The sequence below is a fragment of the Lipotes vexillifer genome, unplaced genomic scaffold, assembly GCF_000442215.2.
Source record: "Lipotes vexillifer unplaced genomic scaffold, Lipotes_vexillifer_v1.1 scaffold346, whole genome shotgun sequence".
Classification (NCBI taxonomy): domain Eukaryota; kingdom Metazoa; phylum Chordata; class Mammalia; order Artiodactyla; family Lipotidae; genus Lipotes; species Lipotes vexillifer.
In genome coordinates, this window is record NW_006772766.1 from 42467 (window position 1) to 52465 (window position 9999).

Below are 9999 nucleotides of genomic sequence, written 5' to 3' on the forward strand. Positions count from 1 at the left end.
GGTGTGAGCCCTCCCAGAGACCACCATTATCCCCAAAAACGAGCCTGGGTAGGCTCCAGTGTTGGGTTACCTCAGGCCAAACAACCAACAGGGAAGGAACCCAGCCGAACCTATCAGCAGACAAGCAGATTAAAGTTTTACTGAGCTCTGCCCACCAGAGCTCCACCCACCATCAGTCCCTCCTATCAGGAAACTTGATCAAGCCTCTAAGATAGCCTCATACACCAAATGGAAGACTGCAGGGGCAAGAAGAACTACAATCCTGCAGCCTGTGGAAGAAAAACCACATTCACAGAAAGATAGACAAGATGAAAAGGCAGAGGGCTATGTACCAGATGAATGAACAAGATAAAATCCCAGGAAAACAACTAAATGAAGTGGAGATAGGCAACATTCTAGAAAAAGAATTCAGAATAATGATAATGAAGATGATCCAGGACCTCGAAAAAAGGATGGAGGCAAAGATAGAGAAGAATCAACAAATGTTTAATAAAGACCTAGAAGAATTAAAGAAAAAACAAACAGAGATGAACAATACAATAACTGAAATGAAAACTACAGTAGAAGGAATCAATAGCAGAATAAATGAGGCAGAAGAGCAGATAATTGACTTGGAAGACAGAATGGTGGAATTCACTGCTGTGGAACAGAAAAAAGAATGAAAAGAAATGAAGACCGCCTAAGAGACTTCTGGGACATCATTAAACACAACAACATTTGCATTATAGGGGTCCCAGGAAGAGAAGAGAGAAAGTACACGAGAAAATATTTGAAGAGATTAGAGTCGAAAACTTCCCTATATGGGAAAGGAAATAGCTACCCAAGTCCAGGAAGGGTAGAGAGTCCCATACAGGATAAACCCAAGGAGAAACACACTGAGACACATAATAATCAAATTGGCAAATAGTGAAAACAAAGAAAAATTATTGAAAGCAGCAAGGGAAAAATGATATATAACATACAAGGGAACTCCCATAAGGTTAACAGCTGATTTCTCAGCAGAAACACTACAAGCCAGAAGGGAGTGGGACGAAAGTGCTGAAAGAGAAGAACCTACAACCAAGATTACTCTACACGGCAGGTATCTCATTCAGATTCCATGGAGAAATCAAAAGCTTTACAGACAAGCAAAAGCTAAGAGACTTCAGCAGCACCAAACCAGCTCTACAACAAATGCTAAAGGAACTGCACTAAGTGGGAAACACAAGACAAGAAAAGGACACACAAACAAACCCAAAACGATTAAGAAAATGGTAATAGGGACATACATATTATTAATTACCTTAAACGTGCATGGATTAAATGGTTCAAGCAAAAGACACAGGTTTGCTGAATGTATACAAAAACAAGAGCTGTCTACAAGAGACCCACTTCAGCCCTAGAGACACATACAGACTGAAAGTGAGTGAATGACAAAAGATATTCCATGCAAATGAAAACCAAACAAAGCTGGAGTACCAATACTCATATCAGATAAAATAGACTTTAAAATAAAGAATGTTACAAGAGACAAGTAAGGACACTACATAATGATCAAGGGATTGATCCAAGAAGAAGATATCACAATTATAAATATATATGCACCCAATATAGGAGCACCTCAATACATAAGGCAACTGCTAACAGTTATAAAAGAGGAAATCGACAGTAACACAACAATATTGGGGGATTTTAACACCTCACTTATACCAGTGGACAGATCATCCAAAATGAAAATAAATAAGGAAAGAGAAGCTTTAAATGACACAATAGAGTACTCACGTTTAATTGATATTTATAGGACATTCCATACAAAAACAGCAGATTACACCTTCTCAAGTGCGCATGGAACATTCTCCATGATAGATCACATCTTGGGTCACAAATCAATCCTCAGTAAACTTAAGAAAATTGAAATAATATCAAACATCTTTTTGTACCACAACTCTATGAGATTAAGAATGAATTAAAGGGAAAAAAACTTAAAAAACACAAACACATGAAGGCTAAACAATACGTAACTAAATAACCAAGAGATCACTGAAAAAATCAAAGAGGAAATCAAAAAATACCTAGAGGGCTTCCCCGGTGGTGCAGTGGTAGAGAGTCTGCGTGCTGATGCGGGGAACATGGGTTCATGCCCTGGTCTGGGATGATCCCACATGCTGTGGAGCAGCTAGGCCCGTGAGCCTTGGCCACTGAGCATGTGCATCCAGAGAATGTGTTCCACAATGGGAGAGGCCACAACAGTGAGAGGCCTGTGTACTGCAAAAACAGACAAACAAACAAACAAACAAAAACCTAGAGACAAATGACAGTGATCCAAAACTTTTAGGATGCAGCAAAAACAGTTCTAAGAGGGAAGTTTATAGCTATACAAGCCTACCTCAAGAAACAAGAAAAATCTCAAATAAACAATCTAACCTTACACCTAAAGGAAGTAGAGAAAGAAGAACAAACAAAACCCAAAGTTAGCAGAAGGAAAGAATTCATAAAGATCAGAGCAGAAATAAATGAAATAGAAACAAATAAAACAATAGCAAAGATCAATAAAACTAAAAGCTGGTTCTTTGAGAAGATAAACAAAATTGATAAACCATTAGCCAGAGTCATCAAGAAAAAGAGGGAGAGGACTCAAATCAATAAAATTAGAAATGAAAAAGGAGAAGTTACAATAGATACTGCAGAAATACATAGCATCCTAAAAGACTACTACAAGAAATTCTATGCCAATAAAATGGACAACCTGGAAGAAATGGACAAATTCTTAGAGAGGTAAAACATTCCAAGTCTGAACCAGGAAGAAATAGAAAATATGAACAAACCAATCACAAGTAAGGAAATTGAAACTGTGATTTAAAATCTTCCAACAAACAATAATCCAGGACCAGATGGCTTCACAGGCAAATTCTATAAAACATTTAGAGAAGAGGTAACACCCATCATTCTCAAAATCTTCCAAAAAATTGTGGAAGAAGGAACACTCCCAAACTCATTCTATAAGACCATCATCACACTGATACCAAAACCAGAAAGAGATACTACAAAAAAAAAAAATTACAGACCAATATCACTGTTGAATATAGACGCAAAAATCCTCAACAAAATACTAAGAAACAGAATCCAACAACACATTAAAAGGATCATACACCATAATCACGTGGGATTTATCTCAGAGATGCATGGATTCTTCAATAAATGCAAATCAATCAATGTGATACACCATATTAACAAATTGAGAAATAAAAACCATATGATCATCTCAATAGATGCAGGAAAAGATTTTGACAAAATTCACCACCCATTTATGATAACAATTCTCCAGAGAGTGGGCATAGAGGGAACCTACCTCAACATAATAAAGGCCATATAAGACAAACCCACAGCAAACATCATTATCAATGGTGAAAAAGTGAAAGCATTTCCTGTAAGATCAAGAAAAAGAAAAGGATGTCCAATTCTCATACCTATTATTCAAGAGTTTTGGAAGTCCTTGCCACAGCAATCAGAGAAGTAAAAGAAATTAAAGGAATAAAAATTGTAAAAGAAGAAGTAACACTGTCACTCTTTGCAGATGACATGATACTCTACATAGAGAATCCTAAAGATGCCACGAGACAACTACTAGCACTAATAAATGGATTTGGTAAAGTTGCAAGATATAAAATTAATGCACAGAAATCTCTTTCATTTCTATACACTAATGATGAAGAATCTGAAAGAAAAATTAAATAAACACTCCCATTTACCACTGCAACAAAAAGAATAAAATACTGACGAGTAAACCTACCTAGGGAGACAAAAGACCTGTATGAAGAAAACTATGACACTGATGAAAGAAATTAAAGGTGATACCAACAGATGGAGAGATATACCATGTTCTTGGATTGGAAGAGTCAATATTGTGAAAATGTCTATACTACCCAAAGCAATCTACAGATTTATTGTAATCCATATCAAATTACCAATGGCATTTTTTCAGAACTAGAAAAAAATATCTTATAATTTGTTTGGAGACACAGAAGACCCCGAGTAGCCAAAGCAGTCTTGAGAGGAGAAAGCAGAGCTGGAGGAATCAGATTCCCTGACTTCAGACTATACTACAATGCTACAGTAATCAAGAGGGATTAGAGACCTAAATGTAAGACTGGACACTACACAGCTCCTAGAGAAATGGAAATAAAAACAAAAATAAACAAATGGGACCTAATGAAACTTAAAAGCTTTTGAACAGCAAAGGAAACCATAAACAAGCTTCAAAGACAACCCACAGAATGGAAGAAAATATTTGGAAATGAAGCAACTGACAAAGGATTAATCTCCACAGTATACAAGCAACTTATGAAGCTCAGTATTATAAAAACAAACAACGCAATCCAAAAATGGACAGAAGACCTAAATACACATTTCTCCAAATAAGATATACAGATTGCCAAAAAACACATGAAAGGATGTTCAACATCACTAATCATTAGAGCAATGCAAATCAAAACTACAATGGAATATCTCCTCACACTGGTCAGAATGGACATCATCAAAAAAATCTACAGACAATCATTTCTGGAGAGGGTGTGGAGAAAAGGGTACACTCTTGCACTGTTGGGGGGAATATAAATTGATACAGCCACTATGGAGAACAGCATGGAGTTTCCTTAGAAATCTACAAATAGAACTACTATATGACACAGCAATCCCACTACTGGGTATACACCCTGAGAAAACCATAATTTAAAAAGAGTTATGTACCAAAATATTCATTGCAGCTCTATATACAATAGCCAGGACATGGAAGTAACCTAAGTGTCCATCAACAGATGAATGGATAAAGAAGATGTGGCACATATATACAATGGAATATTACTCAGCCATAAAAAGAAATGAAATTGAGTTATTTGTAGTGAGGTGGATGGGCCTAGAGTCTGTCATACAGAGTGAAATAAGTCAGAAAGAGAAAAAACAAATACCGTATGCTAACACATATATATGGAATCTAAGGGGGAAAAAAAGTCATGAAGAACCTAGGGGTAAGACGGGAATAAAGGCACAGATCTACTAGAGCATGGTCTTGAGGATATGGGGAGGGGGAAGGGTAAACTGTGACAGGGTGAGAGAGTGGCATGGGCATACATACACTCCCAAATGTAAAATAGGTAGCTAGTAGGAAGCAGTCGCATAGCACAGCGAGATCAGCTCGGTGGCTTGTGACCACCTAGAGGGGTGGGATAGGGAGGGTGGGAGGGAGGGAGATGCAAGAGAGAGGAGATATGGGAACATATGTATATGTATAACTGATTCACTTTGTTATAAAGCAGAAACTCACACACCATTGTAAAGCAATTATACTCCAATAAAGATATTTCTAAAAATCTGCAAACAATAAATGTTGGAGAGTGTGTGGAGAAAAGGGAACCCTCTTGCACTGTTTGTGGGAATGTAAATTGATACAGCCATTATGGAGAACAGTATGGAGGCACCTTAAAAAACTAAAAATAGAACTGCAATATGACCCAGCCATCCCACTACTGGGCATATATCCTGAGAAAACCATTATTCCAAAAGAGTAATGTACCACAATACTCATTGCAGTACTATTTACAGTAGCCAGTACATGGAAGCAACTTAAGTGTCCATCAACAGATGAATGGATAAAGAAGATGTGGCACATATATACAATGTAATATTAACCATAAAAGAAACGAAATTGAGGTATTTGCAGTGAGGTGGATGGACCTAGAGTCTTTCATACAGAGTGAAGTAAGTCAGAAAGAGAAAAACAATTCCTGTATGCTAACACATATATATGGCATCTAAAAAATATTAATAAAAAAAAAAACGTTCTGAAGAACCTAGCGGCAGGACAGGAATAAAGACACAGATGTAGAGAATGGACTTGAGGATATGGGGAGCGGGAAGTGTAAGCTGTGACAAAGTGAGAGAATGGCATGGACATATATACTCTACCAAACATAAAATAGATAGCTAGTGGGAAGCAGCCACATAGCACAGGGAGATCAGCTCTGTGCTTTGTGTCCACCTAGAAGGGTGGGATATGGAGGGTGGGAGGGAGATGCAAGAAGGAGGAGAAATGGGGGTAAATGTTTATGTATAGTGATTCACTTTGTTATAGAGCAGAAAATAAGACACCATTTTTAAGCAAATATACTCCAATAAAGTTGTGGAAAAAAAAGGTAAATAAATAAATAAAAGTAGTCTGAGTTCAAGTCCTTCCTCTAACACTGACCTTCACTGTGTAGACTTGAACAAATTCCATTCTCTCTCTAGGCTTCAGTTTTTCCCACCTGTACAATTGAGACAATGTAAGATCCATGGTGACCTCAAAGGTTCTCTAGGCTCTGACCTTTAATGATTCTAAGTATGAGTCTGGAATTAGTGGCGAAGGAGGGAGCTGGGTGTCCTCTAGGAACTCTTGGTTCTCCATCGTTGACTCTCTGTTCCTTTTCTCTACTCTCCTCAGCAGTTTGGCAAACTCCCATGTCTTCACCATCATCTCTTTCTAAATGATTTTCAAAGATCTCCCTCTAGCCATGACCTCTCTTATGACTTCCAGTCGTCTCATATTCTCCCTACAAGGACACCTCAGTGCAGAAGTCCCATCACTTCTATTCCCATAAAGCTGGTTCCAAACTTTTTTCTCATAAAAAACACCATTCCCCGTCCAGAATTTGTTGAGTTTTACTTGTGGCCTTGTTGTTTCGCACGCCATCCAGATCTACCACATGAACAATATCTGTACCTTACACTTAGCCATGATTCACTCTGACACATTGTCAAGTCCTAGTCACTCTTCCTTCCTCAGTCTCTGGCATCTACTCTTTCTACTCTGATTAAAATGCCACCATTGTACATTTACTCATTTGTGGCAAAAGCATCCAGATTGGTATCCCTGCTTCTACCCTTGCCCCTCTAGGGTCTACCATAGAGAAGTCATGGAAGTGATTTTAAAACACAATCCAGATCACATCATTCCCATGTTCAGATACCACCAATCATTCCTTATCTCAGAGTAAAAGCTAAAATTCTTTAAATGACCCTCAAAACCCTGCATGATATACTTCCCCCTCAACCATCCCCTTTCCCATTACATCCTCTAACAATTCTCCCCTTCACTCACTGTACTCCAACCACACATACTTGAAAATGCCAAGTATGCTCCCTCCTCAGGATCTTTCCACTTGCAGTGCTCCTTTCCTGGAATTATCTTTCCCAGATATCGGCCAAACCTGCTCTTTAACTTCACTCAAGTCTCTATTCAAATGTTACTTCCTCCAAGAGTACATGCCACCTTATTACTCTCTGTTTAATTTTCTATCATTGCCATAACAAATTATCATGATTTTAGTAGCTTAAAACACCACAAATTTACTACCTCACAGTTCTAGTAGTCAGAAGTCTGCCAGGGATATTCCTGAACTAAAATCAAGATGTGAGCAGAGCTGCATTCCTTTTTGGAGGCTTTGAAAGGGAATAATCCATTTCTTTGTCCTTCTCAGCTTCTAGAGGCCACCCACATTCATTGGCTTATGGCTCTCCTCCTCCATCTTCAAAGCCAGCAATGTTGCACCTATCTGCACCTTTTTTTCATAGTAACATTTTCCTATAACTCTGACTCTTCTGCCTCCCTCTCTTCCACTTTTAAGGACCCTTGTGATTACACTGACATCACCTGGATAATCCAAAATAATCTCTCTGTTAAAGTCAGTTAACTAGCAACCTTAATTCCATCTGCAAATTTAATCCTCCTTTGCCATGTAAACTAACATATTTACAAAATTTGGGAATTAGCATATAGACATTTTTCGGGGTCCAGTATTCTTTCTACCATACTCACTGTCCCACAGTACTGCTTCATTTTAACTTCATGGTACTCTTCACCGCCTGATGCAGTATATGCAACACACATATGTTCTAGTTAAACATGCATGCAATCAGAACAATCAAATAGTTCTATGATGCTTGTTAAAACATTTTTCCCTCCTCAGAGACAAACATTATCAATGCTTTTAACTGATTTTGGGGAGCTTTGACTCCATAACTCTAAATAACATGCTTATATTACTACTCCTTCTTCTATCTTCTATAGAAGATGAGAATCTAGCTCTCATTTGTTACCCTGTATCCATTCACCCCAGTCCTGCACACATAAACTCATGCATATTTCCTGTCTTCCCATTATCTCAATACATTCAAAGATAATTTTATTGGTAAGAGTAAGATTCAGTGTTTATGAAGCTGAGACTTCGTGGCTGAGCCATATCATATGTAACGTTTCATTTCCATATTTATTTGTTTGGTTGTTTGTTTAATAGATACTTTCCACTACAAAAATAAACTCCATGTCTGTTTAGTTCAGTACTATATCCCCAGTACCTAGAACAGTGTCAGGAACATTAAAGGTAAATAATATGCATTTGTTCATTACCCATCTTATCTGGAATTCCTTTCCCATTCTCTTTGCCTAGACAGTGTTAACCAAATCTCAGGTCCCAGCCCACATTCCAGCTCCTTTTAGAAGTTTTCTTAGACCAATGAAGTTCATGGGATTTGTTACCACCTCTGTATTCCCATTGTACAAATAAATTTCTGTCATTCCCTTATCCCTTAATAAGTGAGGCCTGTTATTGTTAGTTTATTTTTAAATACATCTCCCTCTTTTTAAATGTTTCTTTGGGTTAATGTTTGTACATGTGTATCTGTGTGTTTACATGCTTATATGCATGTACTGTCTGCTTGTGTTCTGCTTGGATAAATGGATCTGTATTTTAATCCTTGTTTTTGTGTCCATGTGCATGTCTGTGTATATTTGCATGTCTGTATGACTGTTTTTTGTGTCTGTGTATCTCTGCATGTACATTTCATGTGTTGTGTGTCAATGTGCTAATATTTTATGCCTATGGTTATTATATACACATATGTATAGCTATGTGTCCATATGTATCTGTGCATCTATGTTTATACATGATATTTGTGGGTTTATGGGTTTGTGTGTATGCATGTCCTTGAGCAGGATTTGTGTGGATTTCCTTTTTGCACCACTGCTTCCTTCCAGCTCAGCCAAACCCAAGGTGTACATGCACACTGTGCTTAACAATTTGGATCTTGTCTAGGTAGCTCTATACAGGTAAGTGATTTCACTATTCTGGGCCTCAGTCTCATTTGTAAAATGGCGACTTATTCAATTCCTTCATCAAAAAATATTTACTGAGCATCTATTATATGTTAGTCACTGTTCTAGGCACTGGGTATATGGCAGTGAACATGACTTCATAGTGTTTACATTCTAGAGTGGAAGACAGACAACAAACAAATAAACCAGTAAAAATGCAACATGCCAAGTGAGTTCTACAAAGAAAAATAATAACAGCATAAGAGGGAATAGAGTGACAAAAGAGACACAAGAGTAAGTACAATAATACAATAATATCAATACCTACCTGAGTGACTGTAAATGCCAAATGAAATAATCTGCACTAAGTTCTTAGTACAGTGCCTGGAAGAGCAAATGATTAAGAAATAGTAGCTGTCATTGTTATACTTGTTATTGTATGTATATTATAGTTTGATTTTTAAAGATCAGGAAAGATACAAATATCAAGGCTAACAGTGCTCATGTTACAATTGGGGAAGCTGAGGCGCAGAGAGATTTAACTTGTCTGAAATCTCAGAATGAAATAGATGAAGAGCCCGGCCTGTCTCTGGGCTTCCTAACTTCACCCTCAATGTTCTTCTTGCTCAACAGTTACTGAGCCCACTGCAGGACTGGAAGTCTTCCCCAGAGAAATGCTGTGCATGCTCTCGAGAATATTTCTTTATCTTGATATCCAGGAGATCCTAACAAGAGGCAAGAGGCAGTTCAAAAATACAGTCACCAGGCCAAACAGAAATTGACACCAGTCCAAGGGGGCATGGGCTTCCAGCTCTTCATCAGGAAAGACTGTATAGGTGAAGAGGTGTGTGTGTGTGTGTGTGTGTGTGTGTGTGTGTGTGTGTGTGTTCACGTGC